Raw genomic sequence first — 9,400 nt, forward strand, 5'->3', positions numbered from 1 at the left:
TATCAGTCAGTTTCCTGAGATGTTCCAACCAGATAACCCTTTGTCAATAGAAAAGACAATTTGATTTACACTACTGAGAATGCTTGAAAGAAGCTGAACTGAGGGTATAAAAATCTGTAAAAGAAGCAGCAGTGTGTGTGCTGACATCACCTGCTTTCTTTTCAAGAGGCTGAAGGAGGCAGATCTCCCTTCAAGGATTATGCTGAGAACTTTAACCTATCAGCTTTGCAACCCGAGTGCCTTGGACTGGTGAGATCCCAGCTCTCTCTTTTCTCTCTGAGCATAGTTTTCTGAACCTGAACTGTATTAATTAAGCTTGTTTCCCCAAATACTTAGTGAAACCAGGGTATACTGTGTTTGTTTATGTTTGTTTTTCCTTTGCATGTCTATTACTGCTAGTGCCATTGTATATTTCATATACTTAGCAATAAATAACTTTTATAGTCAAACAGGTGGTAACAGGGTATATTTTTCCTTCTTTACTTCTCCTTCCCCACTTGCTCTACAGCAATGCTTCTTTTACCTAAGCTGAAGATCCCTGTGAAGCCCAAAAATACTGTGGAGTCTGCTCATCAAGAGGCTAAAAGATTGGGATGTGCTGAGTTTGAAACACATAAGGGGATCAGCTTGTACAGGCTGATTGACCCAGTTTGGCTCAGACATGCCCTAATGAACTGAATGCTGGCCCAGGAGGGTGTCATCTGGAAACCCAGCCAGATTCAGAGGTATTCTGTTTAACTGTGTGCTTGTGTCTGACTGTAATTATTGTTGCTTTGATGAACTGATTCCTGGCATATGAGGGTGTCATCCTGTCCATGCTGATCAACCTGGCCAGGTCAGGCGTGTTATGTTAATCTGTGTGTGTTTCTGTGTATGACTGATTTGGGGACTGGAGGAACCCAGCCCCACTGAAACTGAGTCCTGCAAGATAGCTCCACTGGGGGTGAGGACTTGCAGAAGGGAGAGATACAGCTTCGTATAGAAACACAAGTAACACAAGCAGCACATTAATAGAATTACCAAGACCCTAGCCCTAATAAATGAGCACACCCCAAAGTAGTGGGGAAATCTGGTAACACCCGTCCTAGGTCATCCATCTGCTTGCCTAACCCATCATCCCAGAATCTGTGCTGTTGGCCTGGATACAAAGCCCAAGACATCATAAAGGAGTTTTCCAAAACATATAAAAAGGCAGGAGCTCATGATCATCTACATGAGTACTAATGACACTGCCAGCTATGACTTTGAGCGATCAAAAGGGGTGGCATGGCTGTGGGGATGAGAATGAAAGTCAGGAGAATGAGTGGCAGGCTTGACAAACCTCCTTCTTGAGACCCCCACAAAGGTAAGGGGTCTGGGAAACAAATGGAATGGCCTGGTTTACACTATAAGAGTCCTGCCAACAAAACTGGAGTGCATTCATATCCAGAGCTTTCTTGTGGCAGCAGAGTAACACCAGCTCTGTGTGCAACAGAAAACTTCTCTTGTCACCCACAAGCCAACAGAAGGAGTGTGTGTTTTCTGCCAACTTACCCCTTTAGAAACTGGTGCCCCCAGAGAGCACTGCACACTTTGCCAGCTGTTGTAGTAGGACTGTGTGGTTCCAGCAGGAGTCGCACAGAGTTGCCAGCTGCCATGCAGATGTGCACAAGCTCTGGCAGCTTCCCTCTTGTGGCTGCTGTTTTCCAGCAGCAGCTTGGATGGCAGAAACTTTGTAATATAAGCAAACCCCCAAGTCTTAGTGCTCAAACAAAACAATCATTTAACATCACAGAACCTGGTGGGATAAAACACAAGACTGTTACTGGCATAGGATATAGTTTATTTAGAAAGTACAGGTAAGGGGAAAAGAAAGAAAAGGTGTGGCATTGCATATGAAGAATGTAAGCATTTCATATGAAGTCCAGGAAAAGGGAAGAGAGACTTGCTGAACTAGAACATGAGAACTGCCATAATATCTATCTAGCCTCAATATCCTGTCTCTGACAGTAGCAAGTAGCGGATGCATTTAGGGACGAGTATAAGAAACAGCATATGAACTTTCCATCCTTTCTTAAAACATCCCAGTCACCACAGGCAAATTACATCCTTAATGGCAGCACCTAATAACCTCAATGGCTGCATCCAGACAAGCATGGATGTTTGGTTCCCTGAGTACAAGTAGCAGCGGCACACCTTGTGCCTCTGCTTCTTGTTCCCAGGGAACGCTTGTGATGTGTGCTCTGGCGTGCAGTAGGTTACCCCAGGTGAGGTAGGAGAGGCTGGGGCCAGCAACTGTGCTGGTCCCAGCAGCCTTACCTGGGTCCTGGGGGGGGCCAAGGAAGCTGCAGCTATAGTGCTTCTGCGGGTGGGAGCTGAGCCAGCAGCTGGAGCATGGCTCTGGCCATCCAGGCTCCGGTTTTGGGCAGTGCGTGCTACAGCCACATGCACTGCCCTGCTTTTTTTCCACATGGCTTTTTTTGGCTGTGGGATCTCCCAGGTTAAACTCCCCCACACCCCACACTGCAAGGTAGAGACATGGGTAATGCCTGAATGTGCAGTGCGTGGTGCTGCTGACGGGTCAGCAGCACCACATACCACACAGCCACGTTCATCTGGACACAGCCAATAAGTCTTAGTTTGTCTAATGTTTTTACTGCCGTCTCATGTGGAGCCATTCTATCCCCTTGATCATCTTTATCTTTCTCTGCATCATTTCTAATTCTAGTACATTCTTTTTAAAAATGAGTGACTAAGGCTATATGCAGCATTCAAGATGTAAGTGTACCATGGATAAAGTCATAATTATACCTTCTGTTGTATTTTCAATTCCTTTCCTTATGATTTCTAACATTCTATTTGTCTTTCTGACTACCACTGTATGTGGAGCTGAAGTTTTTAGAGAATGAATCCAAGATCATTTGAGTGATAATGGTGAATTCACATAGTGGCTCTCATAGTTGGAGTTAAATTTCCCCCAAATTCATTATTTTGCAGTTACCAATATTACATTTAATCTGCCGATTTATTGTCCACTCAGTTTTGTGGAATCTTATTCATAGGTTCATAGATTGTAAGGGCTGGAAGGGAACTTGCAAGATCATTGGGTCCAGGCCCCCTGCATTGTAACTTTTCACCATCAGTTTTGGATTTGACTGTTTGAAATAATTGAGCACTTTGACATGAGATGTGTTAACGTGCATTAGCCTAATTTAATGTCCATTAAAACATGCGTCTACATTTGCATGCCCTTAATGTGCATTCAAAATGGTGAAATTAGGCTAATCACACCTACATTTGATACTGCAAATGCAGGTATCAAAGTTAGGCACAATTAGTTAAAGCACATGAATGCACATGTAGATGCATGTTTAATGGACATTAAATTAGGCTAATGCACTAACTTTAGTGCTGGGTCTGCCAATCCACTAGGGAAACTTTAGTGCCAAGTCCCTGCACATGTAGACACCTGCCAAAAATTGCTTAATGCACATTAGCTTAATGCACATCAAATTTAGTCATGCTGAAATGCACGTGTAGGTAGACATGCCAATTTTGTATCACCTTCAAACTTCACTACTCCATTTCTTGCTCCTTTTTCCATGTCATTTATGAGTATGTTGAACACCACAAGTCCCAGCAGCTATCTCTAGAGAAACCCACTAAAAAATGACCATGAGGTCTACTCTTTGTTTTGCATTTTTCACTAGGTTTCAATCTATGAAGAGACCTTTCCTGATCCTGTGATAGCTAGTTTTTTTTAAGAGCCTTTGGTGAAGGCCTTGCCAAAGCTTTCTAAAAATCTGAGCATAGGATATCAACTAGTTCCTCTTTACTCACATGCTTGTTGACACCCTCAAAGAACTCCAGCATGTTGGAGAGACACCTTTTCCCTTTATAAAAACCATGACTCTCTCTGGGTGAAAATAAAAAGGAAAAAAAGAAGAGTGGTAAATCTCCTTTTGACAGACTACCAAGCAAAAGGAAGAATCTTCTTATGACTAATTAACAGAACCAACTAAAAGAGAGTACCTTGTTGAACTGAGGATATTAATTACGCAAATAAATGGGTGGTTGGGAAAGCAATACATCAGCAAATAGGTAGTCACACAAATTCCTGGAAAATGCTAGGGTTGGCATTTTGTTTCAGAAGGGTGAAGGAGGTTACTAGGGAGACAACTATTTTACATTTGATAGGAAGGAACTGGTTAAGGACTGAGGGAGTGTAGTTTAGGTAAAAGTGATCATAGAATAATAGTTTATGACTATAGGAACAAATGAAAGGAGTGACAAAAGCAGAATACAGACAATGGGCTTCAAAGAAAGCAGACTTCAAACTCAGAGCTTTGGTAGGTAGCATCTCTTGGGAAGAAACTGTAAAGGAAAAAGGAGTTCAGGAATACTGACAGTTACTGAAAGAGACACAACAGCAAACTATCCTCAGGTGGAGGAATGATAGGACCCATAGTGAGAGATGAGTAAGGGTGCATCAGAAGATGTTAAATGACCTGTAAATCAAAAAGAATCACACAAGTAGTATAAATAAGGAGAGATGACTAAGCATATGTATGAGGAAGTAGTGCAAGTACATCAGTATAAATGTAGAAGAGTTAAAGCATAATGAATTACAATTAGTAATGGCCATACAAAGAAACAATAAAAGATTCTATAAATATATTACAGGTACAGTAATGCCATCTCTTATGAAAAAATCATGAGACTCCCAATTTCCAAGTCAAATTAACTCTAACTCCTGATCTGATAGAGATATCAAATCTTGGGATATTTTCTTCTGGTGCATGCAGAGTGTAGGCCTGTGCAAAGCGGCTAGTATTCACTTCGGATTTGGATTTGGCCGATTCAGGAGACAGTGATTCAATTTGGTGATTCAAATCATTGTCCCCAATTGATTCAGCTGAATCTGAATCACCCAAGCCAGGCCCATCCCCCACTTGCTCTCCCAGCCTGGCAATGGCTGCTCCGCCAAGGGCTTTTCTCATTTTTTTTTCTTAAAGGGCTGGAGCAGGCCTGGGCAGGGCACCCACTGGGGGGCTGGGGAAGTGCAGAGGTGGGTCAGGGGGCTTGTGGCAGAGCCCCCTTTGCAGCGTGGGGTAGTGGGGGGCAGCGGTGATCACCCCCTGCTTGGCAGCACCCAGCGAGTCAGGGTTTTTCTCTAAAGGGTCGGGAGCTGGGGTGGGTGGAGACAGCCATGGGGGGCTGAGGGAGTGGTTGGGGCACGGATCCCCCCCATGTTCCCCTCCCCCAGCACACCCTCCCCCGATACTTACCAGCTCCGAGTCCAACTGCAACTCCGTGCTGCAGCCACTGGGGACTGTCCAAATTCTCAATGCTCTTCGAATCTTTTCCAAAGATTCAGAGAGCTTTGAATCGATTTGGACTTTTAATTGGTTCCCTGATTTGATTCAGATTTAGGGATTGAGACACCGAATCAAGCCGAATCTCCTTGGAATCGAATCACCACCTGAAGCTTTGCACAACCCTAGTAGAGAGTGCCAAACTGGTAAGTTTGTGGAGGGGAAGGGGCAGAGGGAGAGGGAAGGGGCAGGGAGGCAGATCGTGGCCCCTACAGTGAGGGAAGGAGTAGGGCAGGGGCTGGGGTGAATGGGGTGCTGGGGCTGGGGCGAGTCATGGAACAGAGCTGTGAGCAGCTGTCTGTGCGTGTATCTGTGTGTGTGTGTATGTCTGCACCTCATTCCTAAGCCACAGTCCCCCCAGCCCTGCTGCTGCTCCTCACTCCTGACCCACAGTACCCTACATCCTGCCAGGGTGTGCAGCGACTCCCCCCTCCCTGAGCTCCAAATCCCATACACACACCCACAGCTCCTTACACGTTCACAAATAAGCACCCCCCCCCAAATAGCATCTCATGATTTACATTCCAAATCTCTTGATTTTTAAGCATTTGTCTCATGATTTTTGACATGGTGGGGTTGGCAATACTGCAGGCAAGAGGGAAGACAAAGGAATGGGTAGGTCCATTACTTCAGAGAAAAAGAGAGCAAACAAACGATGGCACAGAGAAAAGTATACTTCCATTTTCAATGCCTTTTCGCTTCCTTTAGTTATCACAAGAGATCTGAATCATGACCAGATATTTAGCACAATTTTAACAAGAGGATAGGGGCACAGAATAGGAAAAGGACAGGTTAACAAATATTTAAATAAGTTACATGCATGAAAGTAGGCAAGGCCTGATGACATTCACTCTAACAGGCTTAATGGAACTAAATGAAACTATCTCTGAATGATTAGCAGTTATCTCAGATAATTTGTGGAGGATGTGGATGTTTCAGAGAAGGGAGAAAAAGATCTGTACAATACTAAACCAGTCAATCTAATCTTTTGTTGCTGTGGGCCACTACTTTCAACCCCAATCCCCTTCCCAGAGGCTACAAATCCCTGGAGCCTGCCATTATTCTCACTGACAAACCTAACAGCAATGGAGGGCTGTGGAGGGGGTTGCTGCAGAAGGGATGTGCAGCATAGTACAGTTTTGTGCCATCCTGCCTTGGGCCAGACTGGACCTTTGCAACTTGGATACAACCTCTTTGTAAGTTAGATCCAGCCCATGGACCTGGGTTGCCAGCCCCTGGAGTATGCCTATTAAATATGCAAATCACACTAAACTGGGAGGTTCAGGTCCTTTGGGAGACGGGTTTAAAATTCAAAATAAAGTTTACAACAATTTTAAAAGATGAAACAAATAAGGTGAAATTCAGAAAAATACAGACGTTCTACAATTCAGAAAGGGGAAATGGGGAATAATTGGCCAGATGGCAGTACTATAGAAAAGGATAAGCCAACAAATGTGATTCTCTTGCACAAAAGACAAGTGTCATTCTAAGGTGTATTACCCTGAGTGGCATATGCAGAGTATGGAAGACGATATTCGACCCTACTTGGCAATGGTAAGGCCTAAGTTAGAATATGTCCCATCCTGGGTATAACAGTATAAGGAGGAGAAAGACCAGAGGAGAGCAACAAGAACAATAAGTGATTTGGAAAACGCGGCCTAAGAGGTAGTGTTGGAGTTCAGCTGTGATATGCAGTACATTCTTCTTCATTCAGAAGCATTCAAAGCTTATCTAAGTTCACCCTGGCCATGAAGTTGATCCAATAAAATATATCACCCACAAATCCTTGCCTCTTGCATAACGTATTAGGAAAGGTTGAAGAAATTAGGTTTGTTTCGTCTAGAGAAAAAGGACTTGGGAATGGGTCACAGGACATGAGATAAATTTTTGAGCATGCAAAAGTTGTTGGTGATCTATGATTCTGTTTCTACTGCAGATAAAGACAAGTAGTAATTATCCTAATTTACTGCAAAGATTTAAATTGGAAGTTAGGAAAAACTTTCTAATTATAAGGATAATTATATAGTAGGGCAGACTGTGTGGGAAGACTGTGGAATGCCTTTCAAAGGAGGTTTGTAAGAACAAGTTAGACAAATGTTTGTAAGGGGTGGTCTAGATCAAGGGTATCAAACTCACCCTGCCCTCCTGGTTGGATCTACAACTCAGGATTTTTTGTGGACTGGATCCACATGATGTGACGGCAGCAAATTGAGTGACAGCAACCACGGAGGTTAACACAGGTGTTAATGCAGCCGCTGGTTGCCTCCTGCTGCTGACATATTCTGTGCCCCTTATTGTGCCAGCATGCTCCACCCCTGCTTGCCCTATTTCAAACCCTTTATTTTGCATGAATCCAGAAACTCTATTCAGCAATACTTGTTCACCAATTCAGCAGAGGGGTGTTCTGGATAGCCATCACTGTCTACAGCACCTGTTTTATTCCTTGGAGGTTCCTTCATAAACACTAACCAAAGGCCACCTCTGTTCAGAGAGGAACTATGCTGCAGCCTGTCAGGATGCCCAGGGAGAAGAAGGATTGGGGCTGTTAGGCCTAGAAACAATGGAATACCAGGAACCTAAGATCTGTAGCTTGCCTGCCAGAGAAAAGGAATAGCAGGATTTCTCTAGAAGGAAGGGAAGTTCAGGCTCCAAACTTTTAATCCAGTCAGCTAGCTGGAACTTGATCAGGCTTCTCTGAAGGCTGAAGACCACCTCTGTGCTAGTTTTATCTCACCTAATTTGGCAATAGCCAAGTCTCTGAGAAAGCTGAGAAGAATGGCAGCACTACTTTTGATTTCAGTGGGACTGAGCTTTGGCCTTGGATGAGTACAGCACAAACCCTACATTCTGTAAGTCAAATCTGAGAAGTGTAGATACCTGCTGACACATCAGTGTGAGAACAAACCCTCTTTCACTGATGGAAACAATCCATATTTTTGTTTTAATTTATGCATCAAATGTCATAAAGTTTTGAGTCTATAGGTCCTGATCAGACTCTGACTCCTTTGTGCCATGTATTACACACAACCCTAGGAAAATGCAGACTGTGTCTACAGTGCAAATAGGATGTGCTTTTGTGGGTGTACCCAAGCTAACTTTAACTGATTTGTCTTAGGTACCAGCACTAGTAAATCTGAAGTAACATACCTCAGTCTGCCTGGGGTACAGAGCACTGACTCATCTGCTGAAGTCCATGCTGTTGTGACTTTCCTGCCTGAGCCAATTAGATTGAATTAAGTTAAAGTTCATGCATTTCTCCACATGCTGGAGAGCTTTTCTAACTGCAGTGTCAACATGCACACACAACCCCTTTCCTAGGAAGGCATGAGGATGTATTCAGTTTTATAGGACCCTATCTGGTAGCATTTGTGCAGTCTTCCTCCTTCCCCCCACTCCTTGCTTGTGATGTTCACTGTTAAGCAGAAACATGTCTCAGACAATTAGAGACACAGAAGACAGTACTTAGGAAAGATGGTGAACTATTGAAAAGTACATTAAGTAATGAGGGGGAAATGCAGTCAGAAAGGGAGAGACATTAAATGCTATCAAATGACAAATCAACTTCAATGCAATTGTTATACCTGTAAAAACCAAAAAAGAATGCTGACTACTCTTTACCACACAATCTGAGGCATTAATAAGTGATGAAATGGAAAAAAAAGAGCCAGGACTCTTTGTGCCTAGTAGCAAATAAGGGCACAGGAACAAAGCTGAATTAAAACAAAGGACTTGATTGGGTTCAGTTAAATTAAAGATGACATTTATAGAAAACAAAAAGCAAAACAAAAAAAAATCTAACTAACCCCAGCCCCCCCCCAACAATTCACTTCAAAAACTCTTTGTGTACATAGTGAAATATAATGAAATAATGGCAACTTTTTGCTTATTGATAATCCCATTCAAACCATTGGCATCTACAGTATCTGATGAAAAGATTATTTCAGAGGAGGTGCCAAACCCAAAATATTCCTGTTCATGAGGTATAAATCCTGCCCTGGGGATCCTTACAATGCATGGAAGCCAAGCAAAAAGATTTTCTTGCTAAC

At 43.3% G+C, this 9,400-nt stretch overlaps 1 long non-coding RNA gene across 1 annotated transcript in view; it reads right to left on the bottom strand.

Moving 5' to 3' along the window:
- LOC109309805 overlaps positions 1 to 5,751 on the bottom strand; it is a 17,568-nt gene extending 11,817 nt beyond the window's left edge. Inside the window, exon 1 of the long non-coding RNA XR_002101047.1 lies at positions 5,742 to 5,751. This is a non-coding gene — a long non-coding RNA (uncharacterized LOC109309805). The remainder of the gene's footprint in view (positions 1 to 5,741) is intronic.
- Between the last annotated feature and the right edge of the window lie 3,649 nt (positions 5,752 to 9,400).

This window comes from Crocodylus porosus, unplaced genomic scaffold, assembly GCF_001723895.1.
Source record: "Crocodylus porosus isolate Cpor-Errol unplaced genomic scaffold, CroPor_comp1, whole genome shotgun sequence".
Taxonomy (NCBI): domain Eukaryota; kingdom Metazoa; phylum Chordata; order Crocodylia; family Crocodylidae; genus Crocodylus; species Crocodylus porosus.